This window comes from Musca domestica, unplaced genomic scaffold (assembly GCF_030504385.1).
Source record: "Musca domestica strain aabys unplaced genomic scaffold, Musca_domestica.polishedcontigs.V.1.1 26, whole genome shotgun sequence".
Lineage (NCBI taxonomy): Eukaryota > Metazoa > Arthropoda > Insecta > Diptera > Muscidae > Musca > Musca domestica.
Window position 1 is genome coordinate 11,710,980 of NW_026712283.1, and position 23,085 is coordinate 11,734,064.

The 23,085-nt window shown below is 37.6% G+C and overlaps 2 long non-coding RNA genes across 2 annotated transcripts; one reads left to right on the forward strand and one right to left on the reverse strand.

Moving 5' to 3' along the window:
• Nucleotides 1-351: 351 nt before the first annotated feature.
• On the forward strand, nt 352-988 carry LOC131803039 (uncharacterized). The gene is made up of 2 exons (XR_009342454.1): nt 352-758; nt 815-988. It is a non-coding gene; the product is annotated as an uncharacterized LOC131803039 (long non-coding RNA).
• LOC131803040 (uncharacterized) lies at nt 717-1,304 on the reverse strand. The gene is made up of 2 exons (XR_009342455.1): nt 1,012-1,304; nt 717-939 (listed from the first exon to the last, which is right to left on the reverse strand). It is a non-coding gene; the product is annotated as an uncharacterized LOC131803040 (long non-coding RNA).
• Nucleotides 1,305-23,085: the final 21,781 nt, after the last annotated feature.

Sequence of the window (23,085 nt, forward strand, 5' to 3'; positions counted from 1 at the left end):
AAAACTTCACACGTATAACTATTTTTCTCCTCAGGCCTTGTCGTCTTGCTGTGGCAGCCACTGCCAATGTAGACAGAGTTAGTAAATCAAGGGAATTACCTGAAAAGAGACAAGGCAACTCGAGAATAACAGTTACCATTATTAAACACCGCCGGAGATGTAGTTCAGATGGTGGTTCTTTGATTAGGCGACCAACAAATGTCTTCTAATGCCAGATGATGAAGTTTCATCATCCCCGTGATCACCCAACATTACTCACTCCATATTTGAAGAAGAAGAAGAAGAAAAAAGAAATTCTAAGCACTTACAGCCTGTTCCACGATCTCGAAAGAAAATTTGTGCGAACGAAGGCTACTCACTCACTTTCGCATAAGAATGCGTTCCACTAATTTTCGTTCTTTCTTTCGCATAGCCTTACGTGATTCAGTGTTGCAAAATATTTTTTGGCAAAATTAATCGCGAAATAAGGCAAAAAAAAAGCGCCAAATGTCTAATATAAACGCGAAAAAGCAGCAGTGGCTCTGTCTCAACTGACAGTTCTGTTGTAAACAAACAAATTGTAAATAAACAAACAAAATATAATTTCTAGTGATTGTGTTCAGATTATTTGTGTTCAGATTATTTGTGTTCTTAAAAAAGAAAAAAAAAATGAATATTTCTGTAGCCCTATTTTTTATGGATGATGAGGAGGAGGTTCAAATTGTGCCACGGAGGCATTTAAGATATGCTTCGAATTTATTTGAAGTACCTAACAACCAGTAAGTATGATTGTATTTTTACATTTTTAAAATAATAAAAAAATGATTTTTTCTAGGTTTGTGTCTTCCAGTGGTCTTCATGGGATTGCCTGCTGCTTCCAAAAATTGGCACTCCTCTGGCGAACTTTGGATTCTCCCCCATATACTCAACTAGTGCCCGCAGCTGTGTAGTTTTTTCGTGCTGGAATTGAGAAAATAAAAAAATATATATTTGTTGTTCACAGATTAAATTGCATTTATTATTTTTACTTACATTTTTCTTTCCATTTTCAATCAAGGAATGTTTATGTTAAAACAATTTTCCTTAATTTTTATCATTCGACAGCAAACACACAAGTGACTGATTTTGACATTTGTGTTCGCATGCGTACGAAAGAAAAAAGATAGTGGAACGCAAAATTACACTGAAACGCTTACGTTTTCGTTCGCTTTGATTTTCGTGCAAATTTTCGTTCTGATGGATTTTAGTGGAACGGAAATCAGCTGTTTGTCGTGTAAAAGTTGTGCGAACGTGTTCTTTCGACATCGTGGAACAGGCTGTTAATGTCTCTAATCAGAGCATGCGAACACAATGGAATTAGGCAAGTTTGGCTTAAACTGACAAATGTTCGTTTAGGCTTTTACATAATTTGTGGTTGTTGTTATTGTTGTTGGGGGGAAATAAGAAGAACAACAATGCCAAATAACTGCGAAATGTGGGAGTTTCTGATTTTGTCGTAACACCTAACGGCGCTTCTTCTTGACAACTATGAAGAACTCTGTAAGGTGGAGGTGGAATAATTATTCGAATGTGGGTTATATTGCAGTATGGGAAGATAATTTCCTAAAGGCCTTCTATACCCTGCTTAGAGTGGCCACTTTTTAATACCCATCTCTAAATAGAAGTAGATGGCATCGAAATTTATCTATTGTAGTTTAGATGATATCTGAGGTTATCTACAGTAGAGAAGATAACATCAGAGGTCATCTACGGTTGAGTAGATGACATCGCAGGTCATCTACGGTTGAGTAGATGACATCGGAGGTCATCTACGGTTGAGTAGATGACATCGGAGGTCATCTGCGGTAGAGTAGGTGATTTCGGAGGTCATCTACCATAGAGTAGATGACATCGGAGGTCATCTACGGTAGAGTATGGCAATGGAGGTCATCTACGATAGAGTAGATGACATCGGAAGGCATCATCGGTAGAGTTGATAACATCGGAGGTCATCGACAATTGAGTAGATGTCATCGGAGGTCATCTATATTAGAGTAGATGATATCGAAGGTCATTTACGTTAGAGTAGATGACATCGGAGGACATCTACGTTAGAGTAGATGACATCGGAGGACATCTACGGTAGAGTAGATGATATCGGAGGTCATCTACGGTAGAGTAGATGTTATCCGATGACATCTACGGTAGAGTAGATGACACTGGAGGTCATCGACAGTTGAGTAGATGACACTGGAGGTCATCTACGGTAGAGTAGGTGATTTCGGATGACATTTACGGTGGAGTAGATGTCATCGGAGGTCAACTACGGTGGAGTAGATGACATCGGAGGTCATTTACGGTGGAATAGATGACATCGGAGGTCATGTACTGTAGAGTAGGTGACATCGGAGGTCATCTACGGTAGAGTAGATGACATCGGAGGTCATCTACGGTAGAGTATATGATTTCGGAGGTCATCTACCATAGAGTTGGTGACATCGGAAGTCATATGCCGTAGAGTTGATGACATCGGGGGTCATCTACCATAGAGTTGGTGACATCGGAGGTCATCTACGGTAGAGTAGATGACATAGGAGGTCATCTTCGGTAGAGTAGATGACATAGGAGGTCATCTTCGGTAGAGTAGATGACATCGGAGGTCATCGACGGTAGAGTGGATGACATCGCAGGTCATCTACGGTAGATTAGATGACATCGGAGGTTATCTACGATAGAGTAGATGACATTGGAGGTAATCTATAGTAGAGTAGATGACATAGATGAAAAGATGTCAAAGAAAAGATATCGTAAGATCTTCTTTAAGAGTTCTTCTTTAATTAAAACCCCTTTCTGTTAGTCTTCAATTGCCTTCTCACAATTATTTCCCCCACTGTGTCTTTTTACGGTGTTTCTCGTACCTCTGCCGCTCACTAATTTGTTGTTGTTTTATTTTTCTCATAATGAGGTAAATAACTGCTAAAATTGTTGTTAATTCGTTTAAATGAAAAAAATGGCCAAGAAAATAAATTACTTTATTCAACAACCGTATATTTGGTCACAATCGTGGTTGTTGTTGCTGTTGTTATCGTCTTCATATTAGGGTCAATAAACGTCTTTGTGTCACCCCAAAATAATTTGTGGCCGAACATTACATAAAACGACACTAATCGTGTGTCATTCACGCCGAACTCATCTAACATAAAATGGTGTCATAAAAAAGCTCCAACGCGACTCCCGGCAATCCGTATCATCCGGCTGATGGACCAGTTTCAAAGTGTTTGGCATGCGTTGGTGGTTCGGCTGCATGTTTAGCGGGTGTTGGTTTTTTAGTTTTTTCCCCCGCAGCGAAAAACGACTACAAATCAATGTTCAATTGAATTTCAACAGCTGTCGCCTGATTACCTGCAGAGAGCGGCCAAGCTGAGTGACGGCTCCAAATGAAAACGATCGGCCAACTTTCATAAACACATCATTCGCTGAATTAGCATGCAAGCATATGTATGGCTGAACTTCTGGTTTTGTGGTGGTCCATCCGGTAGCCGGTAGTACTGGATATGTAGTTTGAATCTTCCTCCTCCATGGCCGGAGGAGAAAATTTTACACTGGTTATTAGGCGCCGATGGACATGTGTATTGATCCAGGCCATATTCTAGTTTTCCATTTTATTGCGATTTTATTTAGAACAAGAAAAAAAAAAAAAAAAAGAAAATTACAAAAACAACAATGTACAGTGGTGTTGATAAGGATAGTGTGGCCTAAGTGGACATCTACCGTAAAGTAGATGGCCTCAGTGGACATGTTCCGTAGAGTAGTTCCCCGGTGAACATATACCGTAGAGTTTATGGCTTCCTCCGTGGAGGCCTCAGTGGACATCTACTGCAGAGTTGATGGCCTCAGGGGACACCTACTGCAGAGTAGATGGCCTCAATGGACATCTCGGCAGAGTAGATGGCCTCAGGGGACACCAACTGCAGAGTAGATGGCCGCAGGGGACACCTACTGCAGAGTAGAATGCCTTAGTGGACATCTACTGCAGAGTAGATGGCCTCAATGGACATCTACTGCAAAGTAGATGGCCTCAGTGGACATCTACTCTACAGTAGATGGCCTCAGGGGACATCTACTGTGGAGTAGATTTCCTCAGTGGACATCTACTGTAGAGTAGATGACCTCAGTGGACATCTACTATAGAAAAGATGGTCTTAGTGGACATCTACGGTAGAGTAGATGGCCTTAGTGGACATCTACTGTAGAGTAGATGCCCTCAGTGGACATCTACTGTAGAGTAGATGGCCTCAGCGGACATCTACTGTAGAGTAGATGGCCTCAGTGGACATCTACTGTAGAGTAGATGGCCTCAGTGGACATCTACTGTAGAGTAGATGGCCTCAGTGGACATCTACTGTAGAGTAGATGGCCTCAGTGGACATCTACTGTAGAGTAGATGGCCTCAGTGGACATCTACTGTAGAGTAGATGGCCTCAGTGGACATCTACTGTAGAGTAGATGGCCTCAGTGGACATCTACTGTAGAGTAGATGGCCTCTGTGGACATCTACTGTCGAGTAGATGGCCTCAGTGGACATCTACTGTAGAGTAGATGGCCTCAGTGGACATCTACGGTAGAGTAGATGGACTCAGTGGACATCTACGGTAGAGTAGATGGCCTCAGTGGACATCTACGGTAGAGTAGATGGCCTCAGTGGACATCTACGGTAGAGTAGATGGCCTCAGTGGACATCTACGGTAGAGTAGATGGCCTCAGTGGACATCTACTGTAGAGTAGATGGCCTCAGTGGACATCTACTGTAGAGTAGATGGCCTCAGTGGACATCTACTGTAGAGTAGATGGCCTCAGTGGACATCTACTGTAGAGTAGATGGCCTCAGTGGACATCTACTGTAGAGTAGATGGCCTCAGTGGACATCTACTGTAGAGTAGTACTCCTCTACTATGAGTAGATAACGTCTACTCCAGCAACATTTCTAGCATTCCACTTACTGTGTCACCACCTCACCTAGAAATGGAATCGGAACAACTTATTTTTTCGACATTTACGCATCATGCTGCATCAAAGAATTTCCAAGTCATAAGAAAACACATTCAGTGGCAAATGGTAATGATGTGTTTTCAATTTTTCTGAAAAAAAAAAAAACTGAAAAGAATTTCTTTATTTTTGTCTTGACTTAGTTTCGACTGACTTATCGTCAGTCTGCCGGTTGGCCTGTTGGTCTACCAGAAACTTTAGATATTATTCTTGTCGTAGAATTTCGTGGTCGTGGTCGGTTTTAAATTAATGACATGCATGTAAACTAGTTTGTTGTTGCTGCCGCTACCACTGCTGCTGCCACATGAAACCCCAAAAGCTCAGATCCATATTTTTCTTGTTGTCGATGTTCTTGTTGTTGTCGTTGATGTTGCAAGAACAACAAGATGACACTCCAAAACGTGAATGAGAGTTAGAGGCTGGAGGCCGATACGGTCTTCATTTCGTATCCACAGCGAGACAAAATATGAAATTGAAAAGAACAAATTTCTAAAAAAAAAACTAGAAAAGACTTCTTCATCATCGTCATCATGTGAAAGTTAATGATAGGCGATCAATGGAGATAATACCTTTAAGAAGTCTTCACTGCCGTTTGCTCTTCTTCTGATTCGTCTTCTAATTGACATGGACCATTCGAGTTGGGGGAAAATTAGTTTTGCTTTTATTTCGAATCTTTGGTTGGCGGGGAAAGTTAAAGATCATGAAAATAAGGTGGGTTTCTGCTGGAAATTATGCTAAGGATATTATTAGACTCGAAATGATGATGTGCAATTTGTTGTTGGTAGAAATTGAAATGAACGGAATGTAATGATAAGATGCGATTTCTTTAGATTCTTGAATAATTGTTGACTAGATTTTTTATGTGATGGGTGTATGAGAAATTTCACTTTTTTAATTGCAACTGAAAAAAAACTGAGGGGGCAATCTATTCCGCTCAAGTCATCTACTGCACCGTAGATATCCACTGAGGTCATCTATTCTAACGTAGATGTCCACTGAGGTCATCTACTCTAACGTAGATGTCCACTGAGGTCGTATACTCTACCGTGGATGTCCACTGAGGTCATCTACTCTACCGTAGATGTCTACAGAGGTCTTCTACTTCACCGTAGATATCCACTGAGGTCATCTATTCTAACATAGATGTCCATTGAGGTTTTTAGGTTATCCACTCTAACGTAGATGCCCATTGAGATCATCTTCTTTACCGTAGATGTCCATTGAGATCATCTTCTCTACCGTAGATGTCCACTGAGGTCATCTACTCTACCGTAGATATCCACTGAGGTCATCTATTCTACCGTAGATATCCACTGAGGTCATCTATTCTACCGTAGATGTCCACTGAGGTCATCTACTCTAGCGTAGATGCCCACTGAGATCATCTTCTCTACCGTAGATATCCACTGAGGTCATCTACTCTACCGTAGATGTCCACTGAGGTCATCTTATCTACATTAGATGTCCACTGAGGTCATCTACTCTACAGTAGATGTCCACTGAGGTCGTATACTCTACCGTGGATGTCCACTGAGGTCATCTACTCTACCGTAGATGTCCACAGAGGTCTTCTACTCCACCGTAGACGTCCACTGAGGTCATCTACTTTACCGTAGATGTTTATTGAAGTCATATACTTTATCGTAGATGTCCACTGAGGCCGTAGATGTCCACTGAGACCATCTACTCTACCGTAGATGTCCACTGATGCCATCTACGCTACCGTACATGTCCACTGAGGCCGTAGATGTCCACTGAGATCATCTACTCTATTGTATATGTCCACTGAGACCATCTACTCTATTGTAGATGTCCACGGAAGCCATCCACTCTTCCGTAGATGACCACGGAAGCCATCCACTCTTCCGTAGATGTCCACGGAAGCCATCCACTCTTCCGTAGATGTCCACTGAGGCCATCTACTCTATCGGAGATGTCCGCTGAGGCCATCTACTCTACTGTAGATGTCCACTGGGTTTATCTACTCTCCAGTAGATGTCCACTGAGGCCATCTACTCTAGTGTAGATATCCACTGAGGCCATCTACTCTACTGTAGATGTCCATTGAGGCCATCTATTCTACCGTAGATGTGCACTGAGGCCATCTACTCCCCAGTAGATGTCCACTGAGGCCATCTAATCTCCAGTAGATGTCTACTGAGGCCATCTACACCCCAGTGGATGTCTACTGAGGCCATATACTACCCAGTAAATGTTCACTGAGGCCATCGTCTCTCAGTTACTCACTTATCATTCAAAGCCTTTGGTATCCTATTTCGTACGGCGAGCCTTATCCAAAATGTTTCTATCGATTCTGTTTCTATTCGATTGTATCCTAAATTCTTAATGACCCCTTAATGCCTTTGGTACAACGTTTTGTGCCATTTTCGGAACAATTCCTACCTTTAAGGATCGAAGTTCCAAAAATCGCATCTTCTCTAATTTTTGTGAGCCTAAAGCGACTTACTTGTAAAATTTTCCCTATTCTACCTTATTAAATAATTTGAAGGAAATTTTCACACATGTACACACATTTTAACAATACCCTCTTTAAGAATCGTTTTGTATCTCCCTTTCGTGATCAAACAAAACTTGGTGTACATTTACAAGTTGGATTATCGCTGATTAAATGTTCGTTCGGCATTGATGTGAACAAATTGCATTGCATGTTTGGTTGGTTGGGAGTCATTTTCAAATCAGATCAACAATGGACGAGTGTTCGTTCCAGTCACACTGGCCTTGGGCCAGCCATGACAGAATGATGAATTTCAGCAGCAGCAAAGAACATTTTACTGCTCCTCTTATGATGCTATCAATTCCAAGATATTTTCCTCGTCATCATTCCTCGATGGTGTTCTTCTGAAAATGTCTGGTATGGCCCTTTTTGTTGGAATTGGCAGCGGATAAAGTGCTTTGATTTCATTCCAATGATGCCCAACTGTCCTGGGCTTCCGTCAGGTTTTGTTTTGGTATTTTTTTGTTTCTTTTTCGTTTCCATACACGAATGTCCAAGAATCACTAACATGATAATGGGGAAAAAACTCACACGAGGGACACCAAGCTATTTAATGTGAATGTGAGTGAATGCTATGCTGCTTGAAGCCAGATCAACTCAAAGCCATGTTCTCCGCCGGTCAATTTTCGTTTACACCGGGCATATCAAGATGATGTCCAGCACAAAAGCCCGGTGTTCGGTTGGTTCTTCACCTGTCGTTGGATTGCGAGTTTAGTAAACAGAGATGGTATTGTTGTTTTGAGGCAAAGGTTTGGAACGATGACGAAAATAATTTTGTACTGAAATTAATTTTGAATCATTATTTCTTTTTTTTTTTCAAAATTTAAAAGCCTTTATTTTAAAAATAGAGATAATAATTTTTTTTTGGAAAAAATATCAAACATTTGTTTCGCTTTCATTTTTTTACTTTGGCACAAAACAAAGAAATCAAAACAAATGCCTGAGATACGCTTGTTTCCTAAGTCTTTTGTTTGAACTTTGCCTAAACCGCAACAATGACATCGGTTATGGCAGAAATAGTTTATTTTAGCTTGTAATTGACGGAAAATTTATATTTTTAAATTATTATTGTAGTATTTTTGTAATGATGAGATTATGCCTTAATATAATCTCCGTATTTTGATAAGGTTATAAAAGCAGCAATAATAAATGTTGCAAAAAATTTGAAAGTTTTAAAGCAAATTGAAGGGTAAATTTAAGTCTTTTAAGAGGAAACTTTAAACATAATCGACATATAAACCGGAAATAAATCAGGTCCGCTATATACAGGGTGAGATGAAAAAACTACAACCAACTTCAGACTGCTGTCATTTCAAAGCCATTCGTCCGACAGCTGTTAAAATTATTCCAGTGACAGCTTATTATATTATTTACAAGCCTACAAAAGCATTTTGGTGAGAATTTTCCAGAAAAAATCTATTCGTGATGGAGGAATTCAAGTGTGATAGCGTGATTTCTTTATATTTGGCTGGAAAACCACAAGTGGCTATCGTTAGAGCACTCCAGCATTTAAATGTGAATAAATGTTATTGTGTCTCGTACCATCGCTCGTTACCATGATAATGGTGGCGTAGCCCGATGTCAAGGAAGTAGACGGAAGAAAGCAGCAACATCAGCAGAAATGATTCGACAAGTAAAGAAGCGACCTGATCGAAACCCGCGTCGCAGTGGCTGAAAAAAGGCTTGTGAACTGAACATATCGCAATATTCCAATTGGCAAATATTGAAAAATGAGCTCGGGGTAAAGCCTTTGAAATTCCAAAAAGTGCAAGAACTTACACCGCAACAGAATGACACAAAAGCTAAAGAGTTGCTTCGCTTGGCCGAAAGTAACGAACTGCCGAATTTGAATTTGGTTTTTTTCCGATGAGAAAACATTCGTTGTCCAGCAATTTGTAAACAAACAAAATGATCGTGTTTACTTGCCAATGAGGTCAGCTGAAAATGTGCACCTTCGGTTGGCCACCAAAACTCAAGCGCCCTGGTGATGGTGTGGACAGCCAGTGGTCGCTCTCCGCTCGTATTAATAGACCGTCGCATCGGAATAAATACCGAATATTATCGCGAAAATATTCTGGAGGGCCTAATAAAGCCTTGGGCACGCAAATATTTTGGCCGTAGACCTTGAACATTCCATCAGGACTCAGCACCATCGCACTCAGCACGCGGTTCCCAAGAATATTTAAAAATGAAGTTCCTCGCTTCATTTCCAGCGCACAATGGCCACCAAAATCTCTTGTTACCAATCCGTTGTGTCTGGAGTATTTTGGAAAGCAAGGTTGGCACTAAAAAATACCAAGTACTCATGGAAGCGCTTCGCCGGGAATGGGCCAAAATACCGCGGAGCAACATTCGGGCAGCGTGCGAGGGTTTCATTGGCCGTTTGAAGGCCATAATTCGTGCCAAAGGTGATCAATTCGAACAAATCTGAACTTATTTTAAAATTTGATGCTGTTTCCGATTTTTTTGCTTTCATTGAATAAAATAAAATAAAAAAATGTAAAAATATGGCGTTTGACTTTGTTGCAGTTTTTTTTTACCTCACCCTGTATGCTTAAAAATACCAAAAATGGAGAGGTACTTTAAATAACTTCAGTCTTTTTGCTGATAGTTATACACATAAGGCCTATAAAATGTTGACAGATATATGACTTTAACAAGTAAAAATACAGTAAGTCCGGGTCGAGCTTTGAATATCCTACACCATTTGGAAAAAATTTTGAAGTTTTCAAAAAATAAAATCCTTTAAAAATTCTCTTAATATCTTAAAAATACCGAATATGGCCGTTATATTTGGGCCTATACGAAGGCAACTTTTGTTATAAGCCATTACAATATTCAAATGCGAAAAAATCGGTTAATAATGTAGATAAAATCATCAAAATACCGATTATAGGGAGCTACCGTTGTTTCGGGGCTATACGAAGACCTGGACTTTGCATAGACAATTATCTTTCACAGGCTGCAGTACTTATTAGGAATTTCAAATACGAAATTTGAAACAATTCCGGTGAATAATGTCGCTAAAATCATCAAAATACCGAATATATAGGGAGGTACCATTATATCGCGGCTATACGAAGACGTGGACCTAAATATTTAATGTTTGCCACCGGAGCTAGAACCCATTTTGAACTAGAAATACCAATTTTTAGACAAATCCGTGAGAAAATGTGGGTGAAAGCGTCAATATACGGAATATCGGTAGGTACCATTATTTGGGAGCTATATGAAAACTTGGAGCTTTATGTACTATATTCCGCCACCTGAGCTAGAACCCATTGCGTGGAAAAATATGGCAAAAACCATTGAAATACCGAATATCGGGAGGTGCCGTTATATACATACAATGTTGCGCTACCGGAGCTAGAACCCACTATGACCTACAAATACCAATTTGTAGACAAATCCATGAAAAATGTAGCGAAAATCATCAAAATATCGAATAACGGGAGGTACTGTTATCTACAAAACATTGTCCGACATATCTCATTTTCAATACCAACCATCCTAGACACAACATAAATTGTTCTGCCAAATTTTCAAGTTCTACGTCAAATAATGTGGGCTATATCGTGATTTCAACAGGCAGACGGAGAGACAAGCAGACGGACATCGTTAAATCGACTTAGAATTTTATGCTAATTATTAATATATATACTTTGGGGGTTCTACGACGAATATTTATGGATGTTACAAACGGAGTGACAAATTTAATTACCCTCCTTTTCAAGATGGAGGGTATAAAAATATATTTTAAAATTCCACTAACTTTGGTAATTTTTGTGAAACGTATTCTTCAAAAACACTATGGTTTTCATAGAAACCCCGCAATTGTTCTCCTAATCCTTAAAAAAATCTTAGAAACTATAATTTGTGTAAAATTTTGTAATAACTCACGATTTTGTGTTGAGATTACGAGGTTAATTTTTTAATCTTAATTGGTAGGTAGCATTAGAAATTTTTTTTCGTAAAATCTTCATTTACTGATCAGGAGGTACTCGAAGGTATTTAACATAAAAATCCATTCTAGACTTTTTTGGGAGTTCCTTGAAAAAATCTCAAAAAAATTCGATTTTTGGTTCGGAGGTTCTTCAAAAGTTTCCTCTTAGGAAGAATATGCTTTTTTTCTCAACAGGACCTTAAAAAATGTTTCACGAACAAGTTAAAAAGCATCAGTCGGTATTGCCGCCAGAGATATATCTCCCTTAGCCTATGTTCGGTTGTTTAAATATATTTTGACTAGTGTTAAGATTATTCAAACGTCTGACCCTCTATGGAGCAGGTCCCGAAGGAATGGGCCAATATTGCCCATTTCCTATCGGACCCAAAATATGATATAAATATTTCAACAGATGTGCCAAGTCTAAATGGAATCGGATGTTAATTTGGCATTTTATGAGCTTCATGGGTACTAAAAATTTAAATATTTTTTGGGGGAGGTATCAGAAGGAGTGGACCGATGTATTCCCCCTTCACACCAGACCATGGGTTAATACAAATATTGGATTGTAATTATTCAAAATTTTGACCATTTGTGGGAGAGAGAGTAGACCATTATATTACATCTTCCTACCAGACCTTTGCTTAATAAAAATATTAAAAAATATTTTTATTAAATATTGTGATATGTGTAATTTGAAGAGAATTGGACTCTTATAACACATTTTATAAGAGTTATAATTATTCAAAATTTATCCCTTTGTGGGGGAGGTACTTGATGGAGTGGACCGATATTGTCCATTTTTACACCTGACCTAGCACTGACGCAAATATTATGATTTGCAAAGTTGGAGCAAATTCGGATTATCCTTTCTCTTTCTGTGCAAAAAATATATTTTTTGAAAATTTCGACCTTTTGCCTATCTCCGAACTCGATTTAAGTTTGACAAAAATATTACGATGTAGCTAATTTGGACCAAATCGGATACTCCCTTCGAGAGTTATCGTGCGCACCAGCCAGCCAGACAGACGGACGTCGTTAGATCGAATCCAAATGTTCTGAAACGGATTTGGTCCAAAGAGACCTAAGGTCTAAAACCGTTATTTCGTCTAGGCACGTTTTGGCCGTATCAAATGATATATACCCTCTGTAGCCATATGGCTGAGGGCATAAAAATTCCACAATTTTTGGCTGAGAGTTCCCTAAAAAATGTATTTTAAAATTAAACATCTTTGTTCGGAATACTTTTTAAAAGTTATCTCTCAAAATCTGAGTTTTTTTTGGGTAGGAAGATTTGATTATTATTTGAAATCTTAATTTTTTTTTAGATTTGTAATTAGAAGATGTTAACAAAGTTTCTCAAAAGCGTATCAAACATTTTATGGATTATTAGTAGAGTTTCTGTAAATTGTATTAATTTGACACTGCGATTGAAGATTTTCTTACATTCAAATTTGTTCTTGTTTAAATGTTCTCCATTATCCAGAGGCTTTTGTTGATAAATTGATATATCGAATATTTTTTGCTAAAATTTTGTTAAGAAATTATTCATACAGTGTAGGGTGCTCTATACAAGTATGCCTGACCAATACTCAATTACAATTGTCATTTTTGTTACTCTTCTTCCTCGTTCTTAATGTCCCCCCATTCGCTTGGTGCGAGAAAAAAGGCAAATCCAAGGTATGGTCAAAACAAGTTTGCTTCTTAAGTCTTTTGTTTTGAACTTCAACTTGAACTGATTGTTGTGTTTGTGCTACTGTTTACAGGAAAACGTTGTTGTTATCAACAGCCAACAGACGAAATACATTTGTAACAACAGCAATAACAACCATGACAAATTGGCAATGGGTAGGTAGTAACCAAATATTGACACACTACCATATAAGTAAATATTTTTTTCAGAGAAAAAGTGTCTCTGATTTTCAAATTTGGATAAAAATTTAATGTATGAATATGTGTAGATTATTAAATCGTAATCGTATTAAGTTACACATTAAACCTTGAGAATTCCGTTTCAATATGATGTCTTTTGCAAATTGTCCAATTGTCTATTGTAGCGTATCACCAACAACATTGCAACACATTTGGTGTCTTTTGGAAAATTTTAAAAATTCCCAGAGTTATTTCCTACCTCGCCCCGCCAGCTCTTCTCTCACATCCATAATTAAATTAATTTCTCATAATATTTCAACTATTCTGTTACCATCATTCTTTTGTCTTTATTAATTATGTTTTTGGCACCTTCCGGCTGAAGTTGTAGCTCCAACAACAATATGGCCATTAAAATTGCCACAATTTATTGCACTTAAATATAGGTTGATGGATGAAGGTTGGTGAGACTAGATGCACAAAAGGTGGGTAGTAGTCATAGAATAAAAACTTTTTTCTTTGCTTTTCTATCTCCCTGTTGCCATGTTTTCCCCAGGGAAGTCTGATTTGTAGTGAAGTAATGGTTTGAGAAAATGAGGTGCAGTGATAGCCATGACAGATGGAAAGAGAAAGAAACGGTTCAGCAAATTGGAATCCATTGACTTTTGTGCCCGACATTAAAAATTAATAATTATATCATCCATATCGATGATCCAGTTTCAAGTGAAGGGCAAGATAGCGGTTCTTTCATAGTCTGGAGAATATATTTTGAGTTTGTCATTGAGTTTGCAACAAGTTGAAATATTTGTCTGATACTTCAAGAAGTATAAATATTTCTGATCAAATTAAATTCAAGAGACGGCTGGAAAAATGGTTCCTGAAGGTTAATATAAGTTTATAAAGATATAAACCCTCCGAATTTCAATCGACTTTAGAGAAGGTCAATAAAGAGACGGAGAAAGAGAGAGTGATCGGGAGGTAAATATGAGGTATTTTATAATAATATAAATTATCATAAAATTTGGTCTTAACTCCGCTTCTTTTTTAGTTTCAATAGAGTTTGACCTGCAACTTATTCAGGGTTCCATAATTCAAAAAATTGCTAAGTCTGAAATTATTTTTGTCATAATCTCCACATATTCTGAAAGTACTCCTGGTGACCTTTCATTTGAGCCTGATTTTAAAGCAGCTTCATTTTGATTTTCTGTTCAGTGTGCCTTTTAGCTATAAGTTCTCTAAAGTCGGCCGAGAATTTTTTAGGAATTTCGAAAAATTCTAAATCTGAAGTTATTATACCCTCCATCTTGGAAAGGAGGGTCATTCCGTCATTCCGTTTGTGACATCCCTAAATATTCGTCGTAGACCCCATAAAGTATATATATTCATAATCAGCATAAAATTCTAAGTCGATTATATAAGTGTCCGTCTGTCTGTCTATCTGTTGAAATCACGATACAGTCCACATGATTTGATGTAAAGTTTTAAAATTTAGCAGATCAATTTGTATTGTGTCTAGGATGGTTGGTATTGAAAATGAGATATATAGTCCACGTTTCGGTATAGTCCCCATATAACGATACCTCCCAATATTCGTTATTTTATTGTTTTTTGATACATTTTTTTACGGATATGTCTGAAAATTGATATTCGTATGTCATAATGGGTTCTAGCTCCGGTGGCGAAACATTGCATGTATGGGTCTACGATTTTGTATAGCTCCCAAATAACGGTACCTCCCGATATTCGGTATTTTGATGATTTTTGCCACATTTTTTCACGGATTTCTCTGAAAATTGCTATTTGTAGGTCATAATGGGTTCCAGCTCCGGTGGCGAAACATTGCATGTATAGGTCCACGTTTTTGTATAGTCCCATATTCGGTATTTTGATGATTTTTGGTACATTTTCCCATGAATATGTCAAAAAATTGGTATTTGTGGGTCATAATAGGCTCTAATATTTCCTTTACTCTAAGGTGGAGGGTATTAAAAGTCCGGCCCGGCCGCACTTAATATTATTTTACTTGTTTCTGTCTATTATTTTTATACCCTATTCCACAAGGTGGTCAGGGTATTATGTCTTTGTGCATTTGTTTGTAACAAGCAAAAGGAAACGAGATAGATCCATAGTTCCTTTTGATGATCTGCATAGAATCACATTCTGAGTCGATTTATGCATGTCCGTCCGTCTGTCCATGTATTCTTGTGAACAAAGTACAGTTCGCATTTATTAACCGATCCAGATGAAATTTTGCACAAATCATTTGTTTGGCCCAAGGACAAACCCTAGTGAAATTGGAGATAATCGGTTAAAATTTTGATATAGCTGCCATATATATCTTCGTCTGATTTGCCTTTTATTGTGCACCAAACGTGTAGTATCAGCCCGAATAGCATGGAATTTTGTACATACAACCAGATTTGGCCTAAAAATAAGTATGCCAAATTTGATCGAAATCGGTTCGGATATAGCTATAGCTCCGATATATATATATTGTTCATCCGATTTGTTATTTTTGTCCTCCGCAGCCGTAATATGCACTCTGTAACAACAATATGTGGGGAAATACATCAAATGCAGCTCAGAAATACCTTTGCTAAATTTTATCGAGATCGGTTCAGATTTGTATATAGCTCCCATATATAACTTCGTCCGATTTACCTTTTATTGTGCACCAAACGTCTAATATTTGCCTAAATGGGATGAAATTTGGCACTTACGATCGAATTGAGTTTAGAAGCTAGTATGTCAAATTTGGTGAAGATTGGTTCAGATATAGCTATAGCTCCCATATATACTGTTCATCCGATTTGTTATATTTGTTACCTACAGCCGTAATATGCACTCCGTAACAACGATATTCAGGGAAATATATCAATTACAGCTCATAAATATATTTGCCAAATTTTATCGAGATCGGGTCCGATTTGGATATAGCTCCCATATATATTTTTATCCGATATTTAGTCCTTTGAACTTTAAATTATAATTATAATCATATCGTGTATGATTGAATTCTACAAATTTTTAATTGTTATGCTTAGCTCTACTAAATTAGCAAAGTGGTGTAGGGTATCATAAAGACGGCCCCGTCCGACTTTAAGACTTTCTTTACTGGTTTTTAGTTTCAATAGAATAGTGTGACCTGCAACTTCTTCAGGGTTCCATAATTCAAAAAATTGCTAAGTCTGAAATTATTTTTGTCATAAACTCCACATGTTCTGAAAGTACTTCCTGTAGCCTTTCATTAGAGCCTGGTTTTAAACCGGCTTCATTTTGATTTTCTGTTCAGTGGGCCTTTTAGCTATAAGTTCTATAAGGTCGACCGAGAAATTTTTAGGAATTTCGAAAAATTCTAAATCTGAAGTTATTATACCCTCCACCTTGGAAAGGAGGGTCATTTCGTCATTTCGTTTGTAACAGTTTTAAAAATTCGTCATAGACCCCATAAGATTATATTCATAATCAGCATAAAATTCTAAGTCGATTATATGAGTGTCCGTCTGTCTGTCTGTCTGTTGAAATCACGATACAGCCCACATTATTTGACGTTGAGTTATTTGAACATTTAGCAGAGCAATTTGTGTCTAGGATGGTTGGTATTGAAAATGAGATATATCGGTCCACGTTTTGGTAAAGTTCTAGCCCCGGTGGCGAAACATTGCATGTATAGGTGCACGTTTTGGTATAGTCTCCATATAACGGTACCTCCCGATATTCGGTATTTTGATGATTTTTGCCACATTTTTTCGGAATTTTAAGTTGTCTTTAAAGGTGCGAAAAGTACGATGTCGTGCTTGGTGCAGAAGGGTGAAATAAGGAGTGAATTTGGCAAATTTGTACTGTTAGATTACAAAAAGTACTAAAAGGAACAAAATGTCAGAATAACGTTTGTTAAAATGGTGAAAATTTTGTAAAAGACCATTCTTTGTGTAGAGATAGGGCGCAACTCGAAATTCTTGCTTTAGGAGTACAAAAAGTACTAAACGATGCAATATTCTTAAATATATAAACGAGTTGTGAAATAGCTGAGTGACTGACTGAGAATCAATACCCAGATGAAGAATCTTGAATGAGAGATAGGGCTGGGTTTAGGAAATCAGTACTATAAGGGTACGAATAGTACTCGCGGTTTGGTTGATACGTGGCGGAGAATTTGGAAATACCAACTAAAAAATACGAAATGTACAAAATACTATTAACTTTGGTATTTGGGGAAGGAATAGAGCTGGAAATCTGACATTTGGAGTGATAGTCTTTGTTGTTGTGTAGCATAGACAAAATAAAGTTTTTTTTTTCGAAATTCTAACAATACGTGTACCAAAAGTACTAAAATGCACTTAATTTGGTACCATTTGGAATTATGAGAACGGATATTGGTAAAGTCTTGAAATTTCCTATGAGAATTAATTCTTGGAAAGGGGGTTGATATGAGGAGGTAATTTTGAAAATGTGCTCTATATGCATGAAAAGTACTAAATGGTACTAAATTTTGTATGATTTATTATTAGGTGAACAAATAGTTCTTGAAATTTGAAATTTTGTATTAGGGTCGCTGTTTATTTGTAGTCTGTTTATATGGACGAAGTTTCGAAAATGTGTACTATAATTGTACGAAAGGTACTGCATTGTACTAAATTTGGCATTGGGTTAAGCATAAGGCTGGAATCCTCAAATTTGATATTAAGGTATTGGGTGGTATCTAATGTTGAGATTTGGGGGTGGATTTAGAAATGTGTACTATTATTGTACGAAAAGTATTAAATAAATCTAAGGTATTGGGTGAAGTGATATAGTTGAAATCTTGAAATTTAATATAGATGTTGGTATGTGGAATTGAGATAGGGAAGTGGTTTTGGAAATGTGTACTAAAGTTGTTATAAATGGTACTAAATTTGGTATTGGGTCAGAGAATAGTGCTGGAATTCCGAAGGGGGTCACTTTTGAATATTGTACGAAGGGGTCTTAAATTGGATACTGGGAGAAGGGACAGTTCTGGTACATGGTAAAGAAATTGTGCCGAAATGTCACGTTTGGTGTCTTTGCTTAAGATATGAATGTAGGTTTGGAAATGTGTACTATAATCGATGGTAATGTACTAAATGGTACTAAATTTGGTATTGGGAAATAAAATATAGAGCTAAAATCCCGAAATTTGATATTGAGATCTCTGTTGGCATCTAGAAATGAGATATGGAGATTTTTTTTGGAATGTGTATTATAATTGTACGAAAAATACTTAACAGTACTTCCCTTAGTGATGGGATAGCGATAAAATTCTTATATTTGATTTAAGACTGTTGGTTGAGATTTAAGGGTGGTTGTGGTTGTTAGTTGGTATAGTTGTTCGAGAGTTACAAAATTGAACTAAATTTTGAAAGTATAGGGCTTCAATCCTCAAACTTTATCATGAGGTCTCTGTTGGTATCTAGAATTGTGGTATGGAGGTTGTTTGGGGGAAATGTGTACTTAATCGATCGAAAAATACTAAGTGGTACTAAATTGGGTATTGGAATAGCGATAAAATCCCGAAAATTGACACTGAGGTCTGTTGGTATCTTGGTGGAGATTTTTAAGTGTGCATGGAAATGCGTACTATAATTGTTCCAAAAGTACTAAGTGGTACTAATTTTGGATCACTGTTGGTATCTACGATGGAGAGATGTATATCATTTTGGATATGCGTACCAAATGTTATAAAATTCGGTATTGAATAGAGGTGAAGTTCTCAAATTTGGTATTTACTGTTGATTTCTAGGGTTTACATATGAAGACGTTGAAATTGGTTTGGACAGAAAAATTGGATGTGGGTCCATTGTGCAATGGTTTTACTAATATCCTCCTCGGTAAACTTCCAAATGACTGATTTTGAACCATTTTTGGTGCAAAAGCTAAACATTTTCCTATTATTCTTTCCGAAAAACAATAAACTTGAATAAATTATGAAACCTTGAAAGTCTTACAATTTAGAACGATGTAGGATTTTTCTTGTTCAAAACATGTTGTCAAACTGAACAAATTGTACATTTTGAGTGCTAACAAGTAAAAAATCTGTAAGTTCGCCCGGGTCGTACTTTGAATATACTCCACCCTTTGGTGCAAATTTGGCAATTAAAAAAAAAAAAAAATAAATAAATCCGTTAAAAATTCTGTTAAAATCATAAAAATACCGAATGTAGCTAAAATCATCAAAATACCGAATATCGGAGGTTCCGTTATATGGGGGCTTTACGAAGACTTCGACCCGCACAGACAATTTTCTGTCTGTAGTATCCTATACGAACTTTAATGTCGCTAAAATCATCAAAATACCGAATATCGGGGCGTACCCTTAAATGGGAGATATTCGAAGACATAACCCTACATGGCTCATTTTCTGTCTTAGGATGTAGTATCCATTACGAACTTTAAATACCAAATTTGAAATAGTTCCGGTAAATAATGTCTTTAAAATCATCAAAATACAGAAAATCGGGGGTACCCTTATATGGGGGCTATTCGAAGACGTGGATCTGCACAGACAATTTTCTGTCATAGGCTGTAGTATTAATTACGAACTTCAAATACCAAATTTGAAACAATTCCGATGAATAATGTCGCTAAAATCATCAAAATACGGAATATCGGGAGGTACCATTATATGGGGGCTATACGAAGACGTGGAGCTACATGACTCATTTTCTGTCTTAGGATGTAGTATCCATTACGAACTTCGAATACCAAATTTGAAACAATTCCGATGAATAATGTCGCTAAAATCATCAAAATACCGAATATCGGGAGGTACCATTATATGGCGGCTATACGAAGACGTGGAGCTACATGGCCCATTTTCAATACCAAAAGTCCCGCAGACATAATACACACTTGAGTGATATTTTATCAATCTATTTCATTTCGTTCGGAAGCTAGAGTAATTTCCATAGACGGAAAGACGAATAGACGGACGGACATTGCCAAATCGACATATAATTTTATGCTGATCAAGAATATATATACTTTGTGGGGTCTAAAATGTATATTTCGTGATGTTACAAACGGAATGACAAACTTAATATACCCTCCATACTATGGTGGAGGGTATAAAAAGGCCTGACACGAACTGTTGGAACGATTCTAAAATTTGATGATGGACCTTTTTGCTGACGAAGAGACGGACATCTGCTAGTCTCCTTTAGTAATTCTGCAGAATTTTTTGAGTTATTAAGATTCTGTTTAAAGGTAGTTTTTAACCAGATTTTCAAAAAATGACCAAAAAAAGACCACCGAGACATTTGCACCTTTTCAATTCGGGCTTGTATTATCCATTTGGTGCACAATTAACTTGAAATCAGATAGATGTATATGAAAGCTACATCTAAACCTGAACCGATCTCGATAAAATTTGGCAAAAGTATTTCTGAACTGTATTTGATATCTTTCGCCGAACCGACCAAAATTCCACCAAATTTGACATACTGGTTTTTAGACTCAATTTGGTCGTATGTGCCAAATTCCACTTCATTTGGGCTAATAGTACACGTTTGGTGCACAATAAAAGGCAAATCGGACGAAGAAGATGGGAGCTACATTCAAATATTAACCGATCTCGATAAAATTTAGCAAGGGTATTTCTAAGTTGTATTTGATATGTTTCCCCAAATATCGTTATTACAGAGTGCATATTACGGCTCTGGAGGACAAAAATAACAAATCGAATGAACAATATATATATCGGAGCTATAGCTATATCTAAACCGATTTCAATCAAATTTGGCACACTTTTTTTCTAGGCTTAATTTGGTCGTACCTTCAAAATTCCATACTATTTGGTCTGATATTACACGTTTGGTGCACAATATAGGGCAAATCGGACGAAGATATACAGGGTTGCCCATATTCGACGGACCCATCTGGCAACGCCATAACTTTTGACAGAGATGTCACATAAAGACATACCGCGTTTGAAGCGTCAGTCCAAGCAGATTTTTACCATGAACCAATACACGCCACGCGAGCCCTCTGAAATTTTTGAACAAAATTATCATGTCCGATGATGCCTATTTCACATTGAATGGGACCGTAAATAAGCACAAATGCCGTTTTTACGCCACTGAAAATTCTCAGGAGATTCAACAAGTGCCTCTTCATGACGAAAAAGTCACAGTTTGGTGCGGCATTAGTGCGAAAACGGTCATTGGGCCGTTTTTCTTCCAAAATGAAAATGGCCATGCTGTTACCATCAATCAGGAGCGTTATCGCGACATGATGACCAATTTTGTGATGCCAATTATTCGTCGAAAGCGGATGAGGCTGTTCTGGTTTCAACAAGACGGCGCTCCACCGCACACAAGTCGCATAACAATCGATTTTCTGAATAATTTGTTTCCGGGCCGTTTGATGTCGAAAAGTGGTGATTTGGACTAGCCACCGCGTTCGCCCGATTTGACGCCGCCTGACTTCTTCTTGTGGGGATATTTGAAGTCAAAAGTTTACGTTAACAAGCCAAGGACCGTTGAAGAGCTCAAGGACAACATTCGTGAACAAATAGCCGCTATTCCGGCCGAAATGTTGGCAAAAACGATGGAAAATGCAGCAAAAAAATACGTCATCAACGCCAGAGGCGGCCATTTGAGAGATATCATATTCAAAAATTGATTGACATTGCCAACCGCAAAATTTTTATTTTTTTCTTTGATTTTTAAAAAAAAAACATGGATCCGTCGAATATGGGCAACTCTGTATATGGGAGCTATGCCTAAATTTTGACCGATTATCTCCAATAGGGTTCGTCCTTGGGCCAAGCAAATGATTTGTGCAAAATTTCATCTCAATCGGATAATAAATGCGACCTGTACTTTGTTTACAAAAATACATGGACAGACGGACGGACAGACAGACGGACGGACATGGGTAGGGTATAAAAACTTTAATCGAATTTTAAAATTCTAATTGCAATTATAACATTTCCTGTACCTTTTAGTACTCTTGGTACGATTTAAAAAAAAAAAAAAACTTAATTTTACCTTTAGGTGTTTCATCTGGGCTTTGATGGGGGGCAATTTCAGAATTGTATTCCATTTAAAATAACTGTTTGCACAACACATATCATATTGAGTGGCCTCTCTAAAATATTGGTCATCTCACCTTTCCCTCGTTGAATAGCTAACAGCACCCAACTATTAACAAAATGCTCGCCAACAACAAGAACAACAACAAAAAATATCAAATTGTTATCATTTGGTGTCATTAAGCTGGAAAGCGTTTCTAATCAAGTGAATTACATCTTTCACCGGCAGTTACAGCCTGCTGCCACCTACCGGCAACGGCACCACCAGCATCACTGCCACAACCACCACCACCACCACCTTTCACAGTTGATCGAAAAGGTTGAAGCTATTTTTGTTTTTTTTTTTTTCGTTATGGCCAACAATTTAATTTAATATTTTCGTATTTATTTTGAAATAACATTTTGTAATACAACCAAGTGGTTTGGTTATGTAGCCATTGATGTTGTTGTTGCTGTTGCCAGTTTGAGGCCGAAAACAATTTTGCAACATTGGTTGTTGTTTTTGTTTCAATTGCCATCATATCTTTTTCTTTTTTTTTTTTGTTTTTGGTGGTTGGTGGCCATGACTCTGGAAGCGCACACAACAGCCAAACGACCAGATAACCCACTTATATCGGGAAGTAGTCACATTTTGGTGGAGTTCTTGTTGTTTTTGCTGTTGTTGGTGTTGCCACACAAACTGGCAACAACAACAGCAACAACACT